Source organism: Tachypleus tridentatus, chromosome 8 (assembly GCF_004210375.1).
Source record: "Tachypleus tridentatus isolate NWPU-2018 chromosome 8, ASM421037v1, whole genome shotgun sequence".
Classification (NCBI taxonomy): Eukaryota; Metazoa; Arthropoda; class Merostomata; order Xiphosura; family Limulidae; genus Tachypleus; species Tachypleus tridentatus.
The window spans coordinates 63,459,396-63,481,086 of NC_134832.1; the positions used below are offsets into that span (position 1 = coordinate 63,459,396).

The 21,691-nt window shown below is 35.3% G+C and overlaps 1 protein-coding gene and 1 long non-coding RNA gene across 2 annotated transcripts in view; both read right to left on the reverse strand.

The window, feature by feature from the left end:
- The window catches only part of LOC143222530 (uncharacterized), an 83,889-nt gene that overhangs the window by 23,926 nt on the left and 38,272 nt on the right, over positions 1-21,691 (reverse strand). The window lies entirely within an intron of this gene.
- Positions 30-21,611, reverse strand: LOC143222531 (uncharacterized). Its single transcript, XR_013012299.1, has 3 exons — positions 21,404-21,611; positions 19,272-19,342; positions 30-2,468 (listed from the first exon to the last, which is right to left on the reverse strand). It is a non-coding gene; the product is annotated as an uncharacterized LOC143222531 (long non-coding RNA).

Consider the following 21,691-nt stretch of genomic DNA (forward strand, 5'->3'; position numbering starts at 1 on the left):
ATAGCACACATAGTCACTGACTATATGAAAATACAGAATACAATAAGAACACCGTTATTTATAGTGACACCTATAAATACTTTTCAAGTGAAGTCATATCAACATGAAATTAGATAGGGCATCCAACTCTCCTTACAACCTTCCTCACGTTACCCTGTATTACTTTGTTGTGCTGATTTAGTAGTTTTTACAAAAATAGATGCAAGCGTTCTTTTAAATTTGGCATCAAGGAGAAGTATTGATATGAGTGTGTAAGCAAAAGCATGACCATAGTATTATTAATGTTTTTAAACCTATTTATAGATTACTAAGAAAGCCAGTTGAAATACAGTAATGTGCTTGGACACCTAATTTTAGTGAATTATGTATTCTTTGTTCTGAAATAAATATTTGAAAAGTACATACAACTTTATTCTAAAAACAAGTTTATAGAAAAAGACCAGGGCTATTTAGCTATGCTGTGGAAATATATAATCTCACATCACAACATCTGAACCTGCTAATTTGTTTCTTAAATGATGATTTTGTTTTTCATGGATGAATAAACTGTGTGTGCAATGTTAAAACCTTTAGCTTGCACGTAGAACAGAACAACACTAACAATCACCCTAAATGCAATATTTAAATAAGAAATAAACAAATGTTGTTCATTTAATTTTATACTCTCAAAATATCTTTTGACTGTACACCAATGATTCAGCTACTGTTAGTAATAGGGTAGAAAATGTAACAGATAAGACAGTTTTACCCTAAAAAACATTTGATATTCATTTAGAAAGTACTATAGGCTGTACAAATGAAATATAGAACTGTATATTAAAAATACTTTATCAAAATTTATGATCCAATATATACAAGACTTTCAATGTTTACTAACAGTTTGTTAAACTATCAAATTCAATTTTAGTATGCTTTACTACATGATTTTTGAAGGTCCTTCAAAATAAATGTGATATCAAGATAGGGTTAACATGCTAATAATTTACAGTCCAAACAGATTTTTCCCTGAAACACTGATACACTAGCTTTTTAATTACATTACAATATAATTCCAGCCAGTTATTGCTTTTAATCATCATTCATACTTGCAGTGAAACATTTAATACTCAAAATTATTTAATATGGCAATAAAAATGTTTCTGATTAGATAAATATTAATAGCAATTCCTCATTGGAAAAAGTTTCTGAAAGTGTATAATTTTTAAAATTTGAAATGATTTAACATAATCTGGATAGTGTGTGTCTTGTACCCCACTAAGTAAAGGGTAGTTGTTTTTCTCTTGTTACTACCTTATCAGTTAAACATTACTAAAACATTAATTTTGAAGCCTCACCATGTTATCACATTATATGCTGACAAATCTTTTTGTGCTCTTATAGATCTCACAACTGTATATTATGACAACAGTCCTGCCACACAGTTTCAGTTACAAAAGACTCCATTGTAAGACTGTCATGTCTAAGACACACCTCCTTCTGGAATGAATTCCATAAAGGTATCTATTGTGCAAGGATAATTTCATAGTACCCATTTCAATTGTATAATCATGCAAAAATTCACAGGTACTATATCAGGTGACGTTACTATTATTATTTCACATGGAATAGTATGAATACTCATTTCATTCTCCAGCTACTTCAGGTATGCAGTGGTTTAAAAAACATGTTATGGAAGGAACTTACAACCACAACACCTTATGTTGTGTCTAGGGCAAGTGGACAGCATTTGGTGGATTCTCAAGGTACAAACCACCACACCTTACTTATCACATCTAGGGTACAATATGTTGTATGTCTTTCTAGATGGTCTTTATCTACCAAGTTGATTCATATTCCTTTGTTTTCCAATGTTATTAAGTACAAGTATGTTGTTAAGTACATGCCTTGAAAATTATAAATTCCAATTCTGAACACATCTTTATAATCCACGTGTGTGAATATTTCATGTTGTTAATGGATGTTACAAACCTTTCCCAAAAGCAACAAGTTTTTGATATCATCATGCCATCCACAAAATAAACTATGCCCAAATGTTGTTCTGATAAATTCCACTTTATTATAACTTTATATCAGTAGCCTTTTTCACATTAATTTTTATATACAAAGTTGTTTTAATGTAACATTTGTAACATTCTGTATGTGAATAAATTCAATGCAATTTTGTTCAGAATATAACAGCAGGAATTTAGATGAAGTGATAATAAATGGTGAAAACTACATTTTAATAATTACTCAAGATACAAAACATAACTCATTCACTTTCACCCATCTTAACACACAGAAAATCCAGTTTTGACCTATTTATCTTTACAGTTAATGTTTATGATTTTCATGACACACCTTGAAAAGTTTTTATGTGACAGAAATGTGCTAACCCTAACTCTCCCCCAACCCACAAATATCAAATACTAAAATAAGGGATTCTTGAAACTTTTCTACTTCATATTTTTCTTCTCTCATAACAAGATCTGCAATAAAAAATTAATTAAAAATTTTAAAACACTTTTACAAAGTTTTCTGGTATTAATTCTGTGACTTAACTAATATAAGCTGTTTAATAACTTGTTACATTATAAAAATACACTTAAGTACAAAAATTAGATATGACTCCAGATTGACAAATGTTTCCCTCAAGGTTTTTTAAACATACAAGATTAGGAATCAGCCATTCAGGTTGTAGGAGCATACACAAAAGTGACATCTCATTGCAGTTGAATATTTATTGACAAAGTTTCTATGTATGTTTGTTTTAGTACATCTATGGGCTGGTGATCCTGTTCAGTGCTAGTTTTGTTTTGGTGGCCTCAGAGCCATACCGGTGCTTAATGCTTCTAGACCATTAGTTTTTGACCACTGATTATGCAGGGTTATAATGACAGCTAAGAACCAAATATTTTAAACTTCAAGTTAGAGTTAATTTCTATTTCCAGAGATAATGCTTATTTTGAACTGAGGATCTTAAACCTAGTTTACTAAAACATAACTTATAGGTCCTATAAGCAAATAGTGTGTGTGTGTGTGTGTGTGTGTGTGTGTGTGTGTGTGTGTGTGTGTGTGTGTGTGTGTGAGAGAGAGAGAGAAAAAGATTGTCACTTTTTTATTCAATGACTTATGACAAAGCAGAGGAGTATTATAAACTTAGATCAGTTATACCAGATTAAAGTCACAAGTACTTCATGATTCAGTGTTGGAACCTTTGGTTTTATTTATTTATTTAATTTACAACAATAACAAAGATGAAGGAGGAGTAAATAGAGTACTTAGTTTTACCATAGATGATAAATGTAATTGACTGTGAAAATGTTATAAAATTACAAAATTACTAAGAGGAAAGCTAGGATCAAGATGAACAGGTTGTCATACAAAGACCATAGTTAATACTAAGTTGCTCAGGTCAATTTCAAGCACTTTTAAAAGACTTTCTAGGCACTTTCAGAATGTCTTTAAAGCACTTTTTTGGAAGCTAAAATTTATATCAAAATTAATCAGACATCACTGAAATTTTATAAAATTCCTAGTTATTTGTTCAATTATAAATATAACAAAAAAAAAAGTTATTGCACTCAACAGCAACATACATTAAAGTTAGATATATTGATATATTCTACTGCTATAATATTTTCATGTACTTTTACAAAAACATGCCCCTTTTTAAATACTTTGAAGTACTTGAAGTTCCATTCTTAATTTCAATGATATATATGCACCCTGAAAGACAAATCTCTCAAACTGTTTTCTATTAAAAAAGGAAACGTTAGAAGGGATATGATCAAGTTTTTCAAAATTGTAAAGGAAATTAAAGTTTTGAAACCTCATTTTTTTCCTACATAACAAAGAGAATAAAAGGACCCAAAGGAGCATCTTCAAAGAAAAGTTTTATTCTTCTAACAAGGTAGTTACTATTTATAATTGGTTGTCTTCATGCATTGTGGATGTGGTATATTTAAGAGAAGAATTGATAAGTATGTGAATGATAAGGCCTGGCTTTGATTTTTTTAAAATTTAGTTTAGTGTAATGAATTAGATGGTCTAGATAGATCAACATGTCCTTTGTTGTTCTTGAATTGTGAGTTGTGGTAACTCATTAGATATACTTGTACACTGCAGTTCTTGAAATGTAACAGCATGGGAGCTTTGGGCATAATAAAATCCTGTCACATAGGTTCTACATTCAAGTCACTACAGCAAACATTCAGCAAAGATCTTTAAACCTACAGAATATAATATTTTGCAGAATAAAGTTAACACTTACTTAAATTGAAAATGTATTTCCAATAATACTTAATACTTATACTTAACACTTATAATTATTACTTGACTGATAGGATTTCTTCTTTTGCCCATCTAAACACTGATCTGACTTTTTCCAGTCATAAAAGACATACTAAACTGCCCTTGGCAATATTTTTCTCATAAAATCTACATGTGAAAGGATCCAAGTATTATTGGAAATACATATTCAATTTTTAAGAAAATGTTAATTTCCAAAACATAATAACTTCTCTCACATTCACAGTTAGAATCTCATGTTAATAAGGTGGAGGAGCCTTATTCATACAGAAAGTGACTGCATAGATCATGGGTTTGTCAATAGATGACTGTCACCCTAGTAGAGGAACCACACTATGCGATTCACCCAGAAAGTAATTCATGTACTGTGGGATGCATTTCACTTCTCTATTGGCCAGACCCCATGCAGTTGGATCCCAACAAATGAACTGCAAATTATAGAACCACACACACACACATACACTTTTGAGTATATCCTCACCTGCAGCCATAAAGTGATGCATTCTGAGTCACTGGAATCATTATGAGAATGTGTACAAACTGAAGGCATCCAAAATGCAGCATTCCAAACTTGGAATGATGGTATCCTGTACACCTTACTCACCCTAAAGAAACAGAACCCATTCTGGCTTGAATTACAAGCAACCATCCTCACTCCCCAACCGTGGGGACAAGCTTAATTCTATTTGCTCATGCAAGTATGAGGAGAATGTGGAACAAACTGTGCTCGACAAAAGAGCCATGGTGGGACAATTCTGCATTTAGAATTACTAGGAGACAATGAACCCTCTTTTCCTGAATAGCATACTAAACCAATATTTATAAAAAAAAAAAGGGCCATGCTCAACCTAATTGGATAGCTGAGTGTCAAATCTAAATTGGTACCACAAGTATGTTCTTGCATAGGCTGATGCCTCTCCTACCAACATCTTGGGGAGATGGAGGAGGAGAGAACATCCACAGACTTTGGCATAAGAGCTCTCAACTTTGCTCTCTTCTCCAAGAGTGGAGTAAATCACTCTAAAATCCTGGAGGAAAAGCCTATGTTCATTACCTCTGTAACTGGAAAGCAGGTGTGGTAAGGACTCCCTCACTCCATTAGTAGAACTTGGGTGGATGGGGGGGGGTAATGTATGTTTGGGAGTCCTGAAGAACAGTGTTCTAGAAATAATGAAAAAGGTGAACCATATACCCTAAATTTTTAAAAACAAACTGACTCCAAGTTACTCCATCCCTAGATTGGCAAAAAAAGGTAGGATCCCTCTCATGCTTTATTCATGATAATCCATGAGTGTTGGTCCAGCATAGTATGGCAATACCACCAACACAGCCTCTAGATGTGCTAATGACAAACCTCATTTCCATAGAGCCTATTGCAACAGAGATAAACTATAATGAATTAGTGGCTGCTAGTGTGTAATTGGTTTTATAAAAGCACACCTGTCGTGGCAACATTCACCATAAAATAGGATCCTTTGATAAGGCAAGGGATCCTGAAAAGTAGCAATTAAAATACTTATCCTTCTGTATAATTTAGTAAAAATGGTTAAGTGAAAATCCTCAGATGAAGATACTGCCAGATATCATGCAATGATGTAAGATAAAATGTTTTGGTGGAGGCCCATATACAAGGTTGCACAATGTCCTCCAGCAAGTCATTCATGTGGTCCAATAAATACAAGATATGACAAATATGATTATATGCAAGTCACAAATGATTTATTGCTTTCAAAGTGAGCAAATATTGAAAAGTCATTGTGTAGAATCTCTAAAAGCCTTAATGCAGGTAACAAAATCTTCAAGGCCCTCACTGAAACAACAATGAACAAAATCTGATTGGTCATAGAAGCTGGAAATAGTGATCAGATGAATTGGTGAAAAGAATCTCCTTTCAAGTCTGATAGTGTCTTTCATAAGAACTAGTCTGAGAACATGGGTAGAATGATAAAACAGTTTGTGGACAAAGAGTGCAAACCACTCACTGGCAATATGTGTAGGTCAGCAGTAACAAAAATAAACCTTTAGGTAAAGGTGATATATAGCATCTGAGAATCAGGTTGCAAACAAGTGTTGTGAGAGGGCATGTAATGTAACCTCAATACACTAGTAAGGTAACAGGAGTGGTTGTTTGGGAGAAAGGGCACAAACAACTTGAAGACTTGAAAAATATTTTGTCATAAGTAGTAAAAGGCATTCAATAAATCTGCCTTATACAGGGCAATTGTGGAAAATTCAAAAACCTTGCCAAAGAATCAAGTAAAAAAAAAAGTTATGGTTGAGACTTTTGATCAAAGTGGGTTTAAACTCTTCTCAATACACCACTGCTGAAACTTGTCATTTCAGTTGATAAATGTCCATTATGGGAGAGAGCAAAAAATGACATACATAACAACCTTAAAAATTAAACTCTGATGTCATGTTAAAGACTGCTTAACATCTATGCCTGAAGCTTGATCTTCTGGATAACTATGTGTACCATGTCAGATCACAGCCTCAATGTGGAAGACTTGACACTCAGAAGACACCAAAAGAAGCAAGAACAAGGGTGTAGTTGCCAATCTGATGTTATCAAGAGGGCCCCCAAATGGGTTGGAACAAATTAGATTTAGTACCATGGTTGACATGAATTGGAGGGAAAGCCTAGAGTTGTAATCCCATCTCATCCTGACTGTTGTTGTTTGGCATTTTATGGTGTAAAACATCTAGTCTATCTGCACCATACAACCAGTAAAAAAACAAAATAACAGTGAAAGTAAAGTATAAAGGGAAATTAAGTTAAAACATAAACAGTTGCCCAAAGTTAGATAAAAACTTAAATAGAAATAAGGCCAATGGTCCTTAAAAAATGAAAAGCATTTGTACGATGGACAGTGTCACCATCGTAAATGACACTATCCAATGTCAGAGGTAAAAATATGTCTAAAATGGTGCTGTCGCTCATGGTTGTAACAACAGCATGACAGTAAAATATGGGCTATTGTGACTCTAGTGTCACACAGACCACACACTGGTGCATCAGTCCCAGATAAAAGAAAATGATGAGTTAAAAAACTGTGACCAATGCATAGCCTGGTTAGGACAACTTCCTTCTTCTGATCCTTATAGCAACAAGATTGCCAAAGTTCAATAGAAGGTTTTACTGGAAAAGCTTGTTATCACATTGCCCACTCTAACTTGATTGCTAACTGGCATGGGGCTGAGACTTGAATACAGGGCTGTAGTCCATGTATGGAATAGGCACGGCAGTGGTAGCACCAGAGCAGACAGACTTAGCTGCAATGTCAGAGAGCTTGTTCCCATGAATACTTACGTGGATTGGTATCCAGAAAAACTGGATAGAAGTAGATGATAGAGAGAAATGGGACAGTCAGTTTTGAATATCAAAGAGAACATGGTGAGAGCTAATGTAAAGCAATTGCAGGGACAATGGAGAACTAAGCAAGTCAGTATGTATAGCACAGTTTGTGAACTGCATAGCTACTATGTGATCCAAGGCAAAATAAAGGGCATACAATTTGGCAGTGATCACAGAAGCTGTAGATGGAATTCTGTGTGTAACAACTGAATCACAACAATTGGTGGCAGAGGCCACAGAGTAATCCTATTTCAAACCATTGGTATAAATGGAAATGGAAGGATCGTTTAAAAGATGTTTGGCAAATAGAAGGTGATGTTTCCAATTAAAAAACATATTCCTTCTTCAAATCACTCAAAGAAAGGTTACATTTGAGGATGGTAATTAACCATGGTGGAATAGGCTAATCAGTGGATATAGCTGTTATCCAAGGACAGGCCCAATTCATCCAACTGCACCTGGATACAAAGGCCAAAAGGAACAATAGGAGACAGTCTATTCTGAAAAAGCATGACTTACTGAGGAAGGAAAACAACCCCAGGTGGGATGCATTGATAAAGATCAAAGTTTTGAAGCATAGAGTAAAGACAGTTGCAAATGGCAAAAGTATAGAGGAGATGTATGAAACAGTGTACAAACTCTGGACTGGAGAAGTGCAGAAGGATCCTGCAGAGCCCGAATCCCCTGATGGTGAATAGGGTCTAACATTTTCAAGGGCAAGGTCCTGGCAGAGCCAGAGACCCATAAAGTTCAATTTTGATTTTAAAAGGGCATGACAAACTAGGAGCATAGAACAATGATCCACTCCCCAACAGGTGGAAGAGAGGACATGGATGATGTTCAGCTCAAAGCAATTGGACAGCAGTTTGAAGGAATTTTAGGATCCTTCCCAGGCTTAGGAGAAGCAAGTACAATAGAATGGTGCCAAAAATGTTATTGAAAATCATTCTCCTAAACGATCCAGTTAAAAAATATCAGAAGAATAGCAAGAAAGGTGGAATAGAGATGGCACAGCATCTTTTAATGAATATCATTGGGTCCAACTGATGAAAATCAAGCTCGAGTCCCACCAGCATAAAGAGGCAATCACTCTGCCCATGTCTTTATAGCTAAGAAGATGTGAGATGAAGCAGAAGTGCTAGATGCATAAGAAAAGCTTTTGCTGAGTACTGGTAATCCTTTGGGCATCAGCAACTTCCTGGCCATCAGAGAGCAAGATTAAAAGGAGTGCAGAAGTATTCTGCCCACTAACCTACTGAATTTTGTCCAATATTACTTTGAAACTAGTGGTAGAAGAGATACCAGAGGTGTATTTAATCCAAGACTCCTTCTGGTTTTGACTTCTGACTTGCCAAGCATGTGCACAAGCCTGCTGAAATGGAATGTGGTTTAAAAGTGTGGGATACCTTTAAAGGTATCTCAAGCACATTATTGAGCATTCCTTGCCATGTGATAGGTAAGATTCCACCAAAGATGAGGACACTGTGAGAAATATTTAGATTTTAGGAATAAACTGAGCAGCTGCCTGGATAATACAGTTAGTCACTGCTGCCATGCAGTTGTTTATTGATGGCAGGATCATATTCTGAGAGAGCAGTGAAAGAGGGCCAGTTAGCCTGGTCCAACTTCAATTGAAACATGTGTGTCAGGTAGCATCAACCATAACCAATCTCTCTCAAAATGATAGGAAAATGATCACTTTTCTGTGGGTCACTATGAACCCTACAAGAAAAGTAACAGAAATGTGAAATGGAGCAGATAGAAAGATCAATAGAAATAAAAGACTGACTAGGTGCATGAAAATAAGTATAAGAACTAGTACTGAAGAGAGATAGGTTGTGATCCAGGAGCATATGCTCTATAGAACACCTTCCATCTATATCAGCATCACCCCAGGGGGATTATGGCCATTAAAATTTCCTAGGATTAAAAAGGGAGATGATAACTGCTCAATGAAGGCATCAGTCTGTCTGATCACAGGTCTCTTCAGGAGTTAGGTAGAGAGAACAAATAGTGATGATATGACTCAAGGAAATAAAGATGTATCAAATGGTAAAGACATGATGGACACATGCTGATAAACCAATAATGTCACCTCACCATGCACTTGTCCATCATACAACCTGTCACTTTTGTTCAAAAAAATTGACAAAGGGTGACTGTATCAACAGGTTTCAGAAATGTTTCCTGTAAGAAGAGACACATAGGATGGTAAGAATCAATTAAATCCTTAATGTTATCTATACTCAAACAAAAACCTGACAGTTCAACTGTATCAAAGTAGACATTTTTATTTATGTGGAGGAAAATGGGATGGGAAGCCCTTCTGTTTATGACAAAAAAATTTTTTTATTTATTGGACAAAGATCTATTGACCTCCGTGGATGCTGTCTTGGGTTGAGTGAGTAGGTCTCTGTTTATGGATGAATATTCCAGTGATTGAGAGCATGAATGAATGGTCATTTTACTTCTTGAAGCTACAGAAGAGGATAGACCTGAGAAAACACCCAAACCTGAGACCAAAGGATGTGGCACCAGGCAATCATCACTGGAAGGAGTAGCAGGGACAGATATGGAAGTAGACATAGATTCATCATGGAGGGTAAAAGATTCTTCAGATGTTTTGCAAACAATTCTGCTGGAGGCACAGAAGGATCTGTCTGCACTCCCAACTGTGGCAGTGGAATGGAGTGCAGCAGCATGTGTCCGAGATGGAGTTGGGGACAGTATTTTCTGAGCCTCTGGGTAAGAGATATTTAGAGTCTTCAAGCATTGTACCTCTTTATCCTCCACACATTTAGGGCATGAAATAGAGTAAGAGGAGTGTGGACCACTACAGTTAACACTGTGTGGTTCCAAGTTCACACTTGTAGACATCGTGGTTTTTGCCTCTACAACAAGTACATATTAAAGAACCATGACATGATGTCTTCAAGCGACCGAACCGATGACACTGAAAACATCTAAAAGGATTGGGTTGGTTGGTTTAGTGTTTTATGGTGCAAAGCAACTAGGCTATCTGCACCAAACATCTGGTAAAAATGTTGAAATTAAAGTAAAATTATTAAAATTCATAAATGAAAACATAAAAATGAAAACATAAATCGCATTAAATCCAATTTCCATATCTAGTCCACAGTGGTAAGAGAAAAACTACAGTAATACAAGTTGTAAAGAACTTTCTCTAGCATAATTGTAATTATCATAATTCACCAGGGTGACTAACGGATAATTCAAACATCAGCGTTAGACACCTGAAATTGGCCTTTCCAGTCCTGGTTTTGAGTTATTTGACATTACAGCCATTTTCTAATTTCAAATCAAACAAGATATATTTTGATTCTTAAAAGAGAATCTTGTTAAAAAAAGATTAACATAAATTAAAAAACTTAAATAGCATTAAAAAGATTAATTGCTTTTACAAAACTAAAAACATTTTTAAGGTGAACAGTGTCACCACTTCCATACACGATTGAGGGCAGTTTGTAGTTGCTGCTCAATATATCTCATGTTCGACGACTGACACGAGATGTGAAAGTCATTGGCATAGTGCCCGTTTGCAACAGTGAGAGGGAGTTATTCAGTGATGGCATTTATCTTTATACTGAAAAGTGTGACACTCAAAACACAGCCCTGAGGGACACCAAGTTCCTGTACAAAAGAATGGGAAAGTGTCGAACCGACACGAACTTGGAATATCCTGTCCATTAAGAAATTTTTAATAAACATGGGTAAATGGCCATGTAACCCATATACATGGAGGTGTTGCAAAATGCCATGCCTACATGTTGTGTCATAAGCCTTCTCAATGTCAAAGAATATTGATACAAGATGTTGTCGTTTGAGAAAGGCTTCTCTGATTGATGTTTCAAGTTGAATTAGGTGGTCCATGGTGGAGTGCTGTCGTTGGAATCCATACTGGGTGGGCGAGAGGAGGTTGTTTGATTCGAGGAGCCAAACAATATGAGCATTAACCATCCTCTCTAACGTCTTACAGAGACAGCTCATCAAAGCAATTGGACGGTAGTTTGAAGGAATCTTGGGATCTTCCCCAGGCTTAGAGAAAGGTAAGATAATAGCCTGGCACCAGGCAGTAGAAAAAACATTTTCCTGCCAGATCTGATTTAAAACAATTAGAAGAATATCAAGAGAAGCAGGAGAGAGATAGCTCAGCATGTCATAGTGTACATCATCAGGTCCAACAGATGTACTGCCAGACTGATGAAGAGCCATTTTCAGTTCCACCAGTGTAAAGGGAGGATTATACTCAAAGAGACAGTCAGTTCAAAACGAAAGAGGTGAATGCTCTGCCCGAGTCTTGATGGCCAAAAAAGTAGAGGAACAAGCAGAAGTGCTAGATACTTGGCAAAAGCTTTCACATAGAGTATTGGAGATGCTCCTGACATCAGCTACTTCCTGGCTACCAGAGAACAAGATCAAGAGGGGGACAAAAGTAGAGCCCACTGACCTTTCAAATCCTGTCCCATATGACCTTGGAACTAGTGGTAGATATGCTAGTAGTAAACTTAATCCAAGATTCCTTCTGGCTTTGACGTTTTACCTACCTTGCATGTGTATGGGCCTGTTGGAAAGCGATGTGGTTTGAAAGTGTGGGATATCTACAAAAAGTATCCCAGGCCCATATTTGAGCCTTCCGTGCCATGTGGGAGGCAGGATTCCACCACGGACAAGGATATAGTGGAAAACGTGTTGAGGTTTTAGGAATACACTGAGCAGCTGCTTGTATGATACAGTCAGTTACTGGTGCCACACAGTCATCTATTGATGGCTGACAGATGATGGCAGGATCAAGTTCTGCAAGAGCAGTGAAAGTGGACCAGTCTGCCTGATCTAGCTTCCACTAGGGCACACAGGTAGGGTGGCATCGATCCACTGCCAGTGTCTCTCTAAAGTATAGGAAAATGATCACTGCCTAGAGGATTATTGTCAACCCTCCATGAAAATGAAAGAATAATGAAGGGGAGCAAATCAAGAGATCAATAGCAGAAAAGGACTGACTAGGTGCATGAAAATAAGTGGAAGAACCAGTACTGAAAAGAAATATTGTGATCAATAACAGCATTTCCCCAAAGTGGATGATGTTCATTAAAATCCCCCAAGAGGGAGACGGCAACTGTTCAACAAGAGCATCAAGGTCTGATTGATCATGTCTCTCCAGGGTACAGGTAGAGAGAACAGTGATGGTATGACCCAAGGAAACACGGATGGCTACTGCTTCCAAGGATGTGTCGAGTGACAAAGACAGGGTGGGCACATGCTGATCAACCAACAGTGCCACCCCTCCATGTACTTGTCCATCACACAACCTGTCATTTCTGTACAGAGAAAACTGCCGAAAGGTGATTGTGTCGGCAGGTTTCAAAAATGTTTCTTGTAAGGAAAGACATACAGGATGGTAGGAAGCAATCAGTGTTTTATGTAATCCAGAATAGAATGTAAACTTTGAGAGTTCCATTGTATCAAGGTGGCCATTTTTAATGATGGGCAGGGGAAGTGGCTGGAGAACCCTTCTCTTTATGACCACATCATTTTTCATTACTGTCCTTATTAGGAGGAGGTCTATTGACCTCCATGGATCCTGCCCTGGGTCGATTGGGCAGGTCTTTGTTGTTGGAAGGGCATTCCAGTGACTGAGGATGCAAACAAATGATTCTTTTGCATCTTGGAGTGGGAGAAAAAGATGTATCTGAAGAAATGCCTGTATTTGAAACCAAAGGATGTGGATCTTGGGGTTTATTGGAATGTATGAGAGGAACAGAGATGGGTGTAGAAGTTAATTCATCAACCTTTTTAACCATGGATGTCAAAGGCTTTTCATTTGTTTGAAAATGATTCTCTTGGAGACACAGAGAGATCTGTCTGCACTCCCACTGTAGTTGTGGAACAAAGTGCAGCAGCATATGTCTGAGATAAAGTGGTGGACAGCAATTTCCAAGCCTCAGGATTACTGATGTTATAAGTTGTTTTCAAACACTGCACCTTTTTTCCCTCCAATCGTTTTGGGCAAGAACAAAAGTAGGAAGGGTGAGAACCATTGTAGTTGACACAATGTGGTTCCGTGTCACACTCATAGGCATTGTGGTTCTTGGTCCTTGCCACCACAACGAGCACATGTCAGGAAACCACAACATGAAGTCTTTGAGTGGCCGAACCTCTGACACTGGAAACATCAGAGAGAACTTGGAATGTACTGACATACCCTGCAATTTAGATAACCTGCCTTGATGGTGACAGGTGCACGTGATGATGTAAATGTCAAAACGAGGATGTCTGTCATTCATGTAACTCCATCTTTGCAAGTGGAGATGCGTCTCACTGCAGAAACTCCTTGAGTGGAGAAACCAGCGAAAATCTGACTCTGGGACGTTCTTCAAAGCCCTCTCAACAATAACTCCTTGTGATGAATTCAAGGTAGCATGAGGGGTAACCTCAATAGTTATATCCCCAATTGCCTTTGAATTCAAGAGGAGTTCACTGTTTTAGGATGTGGATGTTTCAACCAACATGTCTCCAGATCGAAGCTTCTTTACTGACTTTGGAGAGCCAGCAAGACCCTCTAGTCCCTTCTGAATAAAAAAAGAGGGACATTTGCCCTAAAGATTTTTCTAAAAGAGTATGTAATATAAGAAAATGAGGTACTTGTGTTACAGATGTTGAAAATTGCTGCTCAGAGTCTTCAAGACGTGGTCGTTTACCAACTGACTGTTTTTTCACAATTTTATTTAAATATTTCATAGGAGGATCCATAGGAAAAAAGGAAAATTTTGGTACCCACTAACCCCACCCATTATGGAGCCCTATGAGGGGACGCACTACAATGTCATGCAAGGACACTGCAGCAATGCCAGGGTTTCAGGAGCACTATACCCAAACACCAGCATCAGACACAATGTCCACAACACCCATTGAGAACTTCCAACACTGGTACTTGGTTGACTCTAGCCCAAGTGGACCAGCCGACTGACCCAAGGGGGGCCACCCATCTACAGGGATTCAAGGCCAAAGTGGTGTGTTAGGGTTGGATCCCTCAACCAACAGGATCCTCTCCCCCCTTCATGGGTCGCCACTCACGACAAACACGTGGGGGATGTTTAGATCCCAGAGCAGGTAACCTGAAAGAACAGAACCTTCCCTGGGAGGTCCCCTCATCACGTACAGGAATCCACACAGGGGAAAGTGGAGTCTCAAAACCTTCAGAGAACATTAACGCATGTCATAAATCAGCTGTCAAACAACTTTTTTAAATTTATATGCAAAAACGGCTCATTTGGGTTGAGAAAATATTTCACATAGGAGAGCGAACAACGTTTCGACCTTCTTCAGTCATCATCAGGTTCACAAAGAAAGAGGTAACTGACCGGAAGCTGACCACATGTTTGAAAGGGGTTGTGTAACTGAGTGTTGGAATGTAGAGGGCAGTGTTAGATGTTTGAACATATAATTTTATTTATTTTATTATATTACTATAGGTATAAAGGCATTCCTGTATATTGGTTTATTTTGGGTTTAAGTTGTTGTATAAGTAAGGCTTCTTTAATTTTGCATTTGTTTATGTTTGTTTCTTTAGTATTTAAGTGTTTTCTATGGTTATGTTGCATTTGTTTGACTTGCAGTGTTCGAAAATGTGTGAAGGTGACTTTTTATGTTCTTTGAATGTGGTTTCCATTTTTCTACTTGTTTCTCCAATATAGAAGTTGTGGCAGTTATAATATTGTATTTTATAGATAATGTTGGTGTGGTGTTTGTCAGTGTAGTTTTTACATAGTATAGACCTCAGTTTTGTGCCTGGTTTTTGAATAAATTTGGTATTAACTGAAATGTCATTTTGTTACTAGTTTTTGCCAAATGTTGGTTATTTGTCTGCTGATGTCGGGAATATATGGTATGCAGCAGTATATGGTTTCGTGATTTTTTGATTCGTGAGATATATTTACCTTTATTGGTTGATTTTGCTTTCTGCCTAGGTGTGTGCGTATAATGTTTTCTACGGTTTGTGGAGGAAACTTATTGATGTTGATGAAGTATTGTTTTATTTTGTGTAATTCATCGTTAATTTTATCTGGTGAGCATAGTTTTATGGCTGTGTTTATTTGGTTTCTTAGTATGTTGAGTTTTTGTTTTATTTCATGTGCTGAGCCCCAAGGAATGTATAGTCCAGTATGGGTGATTTTTCGGTGGATTTCTGTTTTGAATTGTGTGTCGGTTCTTGTAATTTTTAGGTTAAGAAATGATATTTGATTGCTTTCTTCCTGTTCACATGTGAAGTTAATGTTGGGATGTATAGAGTTAATGTGATTGAAAAAAATTAAGTATGTGTTCTGTAGATTTGAATCCAAGAACCGTGTCATCTACATATCTGTACCAGTATAGTGGTAGATGTAATGCTGTGTTAATTGCTTGTGTTTCAACTTGTGTCATAAAAATATGGCTAGAACTGGTGATATTGGGTTGCCCATGCTTTGGCCACTTGTTTGTATATAGTTTTGGATGTTGAACATGAAGTTTGTCTTTATCGTGGTGAATTCTATGAGGGTTGCCAGTTGGTTACTGGGAATGTCTATAGTTGGGTTAGGGTCTCGATATAGAGTTCTAAGGCTATCTTGCAGGCTTCAGTGGTTGGAACTCCTGTAAAGAGAGATATAACATCAAAACTGGCCATTAAGGCTTTATGATTAAGTTGATTAAGATTAGACTTGAAATTAAAAGAGCCTTTGATGAGTGTGCTGGCTGATGTTACATATTTGAAGAACACCCATGCTATGTATTTACGAAGATTGTAATTAAACGATTCATATGTGGACATTATTGGTCGTAATGGACAATCTGGTTTATGAGGTTTGGGGATGCCGTATATTTGTGGTGTGCATGAGTCGGTTTTATGTAGGTAGGAATAAAGTGTTTGTGAAATTGTGTTGGCTTTTTTCATTTGTAGTAGTAATTTGTTCAGTTGCGTCTCATGTGTCTTTGTTGGATTTGTGTGTATTGGTTTAAATTTGTTCGTGTCTAATAGGATGTTCTCCATTTTTTGGGTGTATTCATTCGCTTTCATTATGACTATAGCGTTACCTTTATCTGCTTTTAGAATTTTTATGTTTTTGTCTTGTTTTAGGTTTTTAATGGAATTAATGTCTCTTTTCGTAAGGTTGTTTTTAGTTTTCTGTTTTGTGAAATTATGTTGATGGTTTTGTGAGAAAATTCTTTGAAAAAATCGTTTAAGATGTTGTTTTTAGGTGTTTCTGGAAAATAAAAATTTGTAATTTTACCTGGGAAGTTTGGCTGTTGGATGTCAATAAAATTATCTAAGTTGTCTTCTTTCTGTTGGTTGTTTTTGGTTGTTTCCTTGTTTTTGTTTTCTGTAGAAAGTATCACAAGTCTCCTGGCTAGATCTTCTAAACATGTTTTGATTTCTATGGTTGGAATGTACCTAGGTGCTATTGCAAAGTTGAGTCCTTTGTTAAATAGATGTATCTAGCCAGGAGACATTATACGCACACACCTAGACAGAAAGCAAAATCAACCAACAAAAGTAAATATATCTCACAAATCAAAAAATCCTGAAACCATATACTGCTGCATACCATATATTCCCGACATCAGTAGAAAAATAACCAACATTTGGCAAAAACTAGTAACAAAATATGACATTCCAGTTAATACCATATTTATTCAAAAACCAGGCACAAAACTAAGGTCTATACTATGTAAAAATTACACTGACAAACTCCACACCAACATTATTTATAAAATACAATGTGATAACTGCCACAACTTCTATATTGGAGAAACAAGTAGAAAAATGGAAACCACATTCAAAGAACATAAAAAGTCACCTTCACACATTTTCGAACACTACAAGTCAAATAAACATAACATAACCATAGAAAACACTCAAATACTAAATAAAGAAACAAACATAAACAAATGCAAAATTAAAGAAGCCTTACTTATACAACAACCTAAACCCAAAATAAACCAATATACAGGAATGCCTTTATACCTATACTAATATAATAAAATAAATAAAATTATATATTCAAACATCTAACACTGCCCTCTACATTCCGACACTCAGTTACATAACCACTTTCAAACATGTGGTCAGCTTCCGGTCAGTTACCTCTTTCCTTGTGAACCTGACGATAACCGAAAAAGGTCAAAACGTTGTTCGCTCTTCTATGTGAAATATTTTCTCAACCCAAACGAGCCGTTTTTGCATATATATTTCTCTACAAGTGGGTTTTCTCAACATCACTGATTTTTTAAATTTGTTTTTATGAAAATCAAACAAGTAATATGAAGAACACTAAGTATTTCCAACAGTTGTACTACAGAAAAACTCATTAATGAATGTTTTGTCACAAAACCGTGACAATATTATCTGAAAATAGTGCTTATACACGGTACCAAGAGATCAGGTGCACTGATGTACGTAGTGTGTCAGGGGACAGATATTGTAAATGGTCATTAAGTGGGGAATAAAAATTGGAGCAAGCAAGAAAACATCAGCAAACTTGATTAATTTGTCAACCATTCCCTCGTAAATATTTTCAATGTATATAAAAATATATATATAGGGTCCCAGCAGAAAGTCCTACAACTGCAATCCAGTTCAAATTTCATTTATTACAACCTTCTTGCTTTCTCTATTCTAACCAACCTCAATCCATTACAAAACTTTTTTTTTACTAAATTTATTTTATGTAGCTACTTTTTTGAAGGCCTTCTGAAACTTCAGACATAACAAATACACAACATTACTCTGTCAACATTAAACATTGACATCTTTGAAGGAAAATTTTTGAGACAAAAGTTGCTAGTCCAAAACCATGAAAATTGTCCAATAAAATTGTCAACATCATTAAACAGCTTTGCAAATCATCTTTAATCAATCGCTACAAAGTTTTATCATCTCAGAAGTAAGACTACTTGGTTTGTCAATACCTAAACAATACTTGCTACATCCCTTAAAAAGATATGAAATGTTTGCCAACTCCCCTGGCACCTGCCCACAATTCAGAATTTCACAACGTTTTAGTAAAGGACTTAGTTATATAATACTTAACATTTTTTAATACACCTTGAAAAACATTTTTAAACTTCCCAATTTTTCTTAAATTTCATGGCCAATATTAAGTTAACATACACCTATCATATTTCTCACTAGTAATTTTCTCAGGATTTGGAATACTCTTCACAGCATCTACAATAAAAACTGAAGAAACCTTAGCAAGTCATCCATCCCACAATCTTCTTTAATAGCACTATCTTTTGCATCATTCAAAGGCCCTATTCCAATTTTAACATTACACTCACCTTGAATGAAATTAAATAAATCCTTACTGTTAATTTTAAGTTTTCAAATAACCATTTTTTGTATGTTTTTTATTTTCTAATATCCTTTTTAACCCACAGTCTTTCATCTTGTTAATTAACTTGAACTTTTTAAACATGTACTGTTTATCTTCAGTTTTTTGGTGAACAACCATATTCTGTTTTAATGTATTTTCAGCCACATTTTTAATGCTGTGAAACTTATCTTAAATATTTAACAACTTATAAAGTTTATTATTAATATAAATACTATAAGATAAAACTTAGAACTCACTCATTTTGGGCCTTCAGACTAATTCTGTTGCAGAAACCGAGTGTAAACAAAACTGATGCATAATAGTTTACCTGTAATTTAAAACACAAAGTAACTGTTTTAACCAATTCTCTATTTTAATAAGTATAATACAGGTTTGCCATGTAAAAGTTATTTTCAGCAATAACAACCAAGTTATACAACTGCAGAAACAAATCAAGTAAAATAACATTTTCTAAACAAAATTTTTTATTTGATTAAAAAGATCTCTATTAACATTCACAGCACATTGTTACTGTCTAATTAGAAATGCTTTTTAAACATTAAAATGTCTGTAATACTACTTACTTTTACTTACTAACAAGTCTGGTTACCTATAAACATTACTTTGAAATGCTTGTACAAGATTTTCTACACATTTCCTTGAGTCATCTTCAATAATGATCTTATAGAAATCACAATATGTGATTAGCCTAATGGTTAGTAACTTGCAAGCATTATAAGAAATGTTTAATTCAATTTTTGAAAGCTACTACTATTAGGAAAGTTATAGGATTATCTTTAAACTTCAATGTTAACTTTTCAAAAATTTTGGAAGAAATGAAACTCCAACTAAATCAGGCAGAAATTTATCTCTAGTAACGATAGACAACATGCAGGTGGGAGAAAGATGGATATCAAAATTCCTAAAAACCACAGCTCATGAAAGTGTAAGATCTTTCATTAAAAACTAAATACCTACTATGGTTTTTGTTTCTATTTGTTTGTACAATAATCATTCATCAACTTAGTTTTTGTGAAAAAAATATTTTAACCAACTTCTCTTTCATCATTTCTATAAATTTTTGTACACATCTTTATATACTTTAAAAAGTTGAAAGCTCGTAATGTAAGTATTATCACTAAAGCTAAAAACTATGCATTGACGTTTCTGAAAGATAAACAATTCTTACTGAAACATTCTATAGGCTGCCTTATCAATTTATTGACAATATATGTGTACAAGGAGATCAGTTATGCTGTTGACAAAAACAGATTTATTATTTATGAGACTTTAATTTCAGAAAAGTTTATGAATTTGCTTTAATCAGATCAGGCAAAAGGATATTTTGATATTTAATGGATTTTTCTTTTCTTAATTAACATATGAAACTCCTCAGTATTAAAAATGTTACATCCTGTTATCAGTACTAAGTTGAAAGTTTGTTGTTAAGTGCAAAGCTACATAATGGGTTTTCTACTCTGTGCCTACAATGTGGAAGGGTGACTCATTTGTTTATGACTTGCCCTGGGACCATCAGTACCTTAATGTGGTAGTGCCCATAACAGGTATAAAAAACCTGGTTTCTAGCATTATAAGTTTTCAGACTTGCTACTGTAGAGCTCTATGCTTTGCATGATCTGTATAACAGTTAATTTGAATTACCTTGAATATATAGTTGATTTTAATTCAAATAGTATAAGAATTTTTTTTTTCAAAATAATTCAAGTTCTGGACAATGTAGTGTAAGAGCTTAATTCTATGAGACAAAGATTTACAAATTATTAAAACTAAATTCAATCTGAATTTTACTTATTTATGAGTTAAGAGATAAAATAAATAATTGAAAACACTATTTGTAGCCTTATAACTAAGTTATAAAAAACAAACCTTCCCTCTAATTCCTTTCAGTTATAATTCAGTATAACATATATAATTTTTACCTGCAAAGAAAATCAAAGTTTATACATACAAACTTTTTCTTATTTTTGGTAGAGCAATATACAGTAGTTAGGTTCCTGAAGATTGGCAAATTGTTAATGTTATTCCAACTTTCAGAGGAGACAATAAGGTATTACAGGTCAGTTATGTAGTTTAGTATTACAAAAGCAGAGAAACAAAATTTAAAGTATGATGGTAGGGTTTAAATGTATACATAACATTTAAGGACAAAGTATATATATTTAGCTGTGGAGTTGTAAAGAACTTAAGAAGGAGTTGTACTTCATATAAGTTTTTTCAGAGGAGGTTCATCTGGCCTTTGCTCTTAATGGTACATTAGTCCAACATTCACAGCAACATAGTTTGGTTGTTGCTTGCAAGAAACAATATTGTTTCAAAAATTAGGCTTTCACCTAAAGCACTATTCTTAACAGTAGACACAACAACTTACTTCAAAGATACACATTACAAATATGGTGTCTCTGTTCATATAAACACATATATATACATTTGACTGAATATTCATTTCATTCACATGTGACATCCCTTAGTCAATTGCAACTCCATCTATTTTTATGCTGCCTGCTCTATTCTTCGTACCAGGTTTTAAGTTTAATACAGGCCTGTATAATTTTTTGTGCTATGAAAAATGTGATAGATATAACCCTACAATCAACTTGAGAAGTGTGAAAAATTCTAGTTTGATAAAATTGTTCAAAATCATTTAATGAAACACTTT